The following is a 1,046-nucleotide window of genomic DNA, read 5'->3' on the forward strand; positions in this document are numbered from 1 at the left end:
AATATACAGCTATGGACATTTTTACAGTAATGGATATTTAAAGATAGCAGCAACATCAGAGATGTGTAAAATGACGGGATAGACTGAGTGATGGTGAAGTGGAGGTGCATCAAGATTGTCTTTGGAAGACAGGCATGGTGTAATCAGACCTGTTTCCCCAGCTATACTGTATGTGCTGTCAGAAAGTCTATAATCCACTTGCAGGTGGAGTGATGAATCCTCAGCTAGAAGAGCCGCTCATACTGGTGTTGAAAACAGAGCTGAAGAATCCTGGGCTAGGTTTCTAGGGAGTCCAGTTGCTGCAGGATATATTATATACCATTATATCAGTGTTAGATTATGGAATTATTCATTATGTAATATAATTAAGCTTTTAACACATAAAAAACAATATTCAGTATCAGGCACTGGAGCATTAAGTTTTAATTGAAAAATGGAAAGATGAATGCTGGAGGAAATAGAAGAGAAGAAATGGTCCATTTACTTCTCAGATTTGGATTAAATACTACCTTCTGCATAATAGGATAACAAAATAGTGATACATTTGATTATAGTGGTGAAGATGAAACTGTAAAGAGCATGTTGTTATTTTGTAAGACATACAGAAATTAAATAATTCTTCTGCTTATAGTCTTTCTAAAGTGAACATAAATTGCGATCCTGCTGAATTATTGGAGATGTTTAATATCTGTTAGTACTCAGGCTTTCATAGATTAACTAAAACAGACTCATTTATTTGTTTGGTTTTTTTTAAGTGTATTTCCAGTCTTCACCTCCTACTAGCTGATGGCAGTAATGAACACAATTAGGTTTTTTGCCTAGGTGGAAAAAAACAAAAACAAAAAACCTGGAGATTAAAAAATTTTTTAATTTGAAGCATTTTCTGCCGACGGTTTATGACAATTTGAGCATTTATAGAGATTTCAAAATGACAATATAATAGAGAAAAATTAGGAGTTAAAATAAACAATATGTTTAGTATGTATGAAGTTAGGATGAACGCTGATCCCTTCCTTCCTTCCTTCCTTCCTTCCTTCCTTCCTTCC

General features: G+C 33.9%; 1 protein-coding gene across 1 annotated transcript in view; it reads left to right on the plus strand.

Annotated features, from left to right (window-relative positions):
- The window catches only part of LOC107094670 (zinc finger protein 638-like), a 15,219-nt gene that overhangs the window by 3,808 nt on the left and 10,365 nt on the right, over positions 1–1,046 (plus strand). The gene's annotated exons all lie outside the window — the stretch shown is intronic.

This window comes from Cyprinodon variegatus, unplaced genomic scaffold (assembly GCF_000732505.1).
Source record: "Cyprinodon variegatus isolate N-32 unplaced genomic scaffold, C_variegatus-1.0 Scaffold499, whole genome shotgun sequence".
NCBI lineage: Eukaryota > Metazoa > Chordata > Actinopteri > Cyprinodontiformes > Cyprinodontidae > Cyprinodon > Cyprinodon variegatus.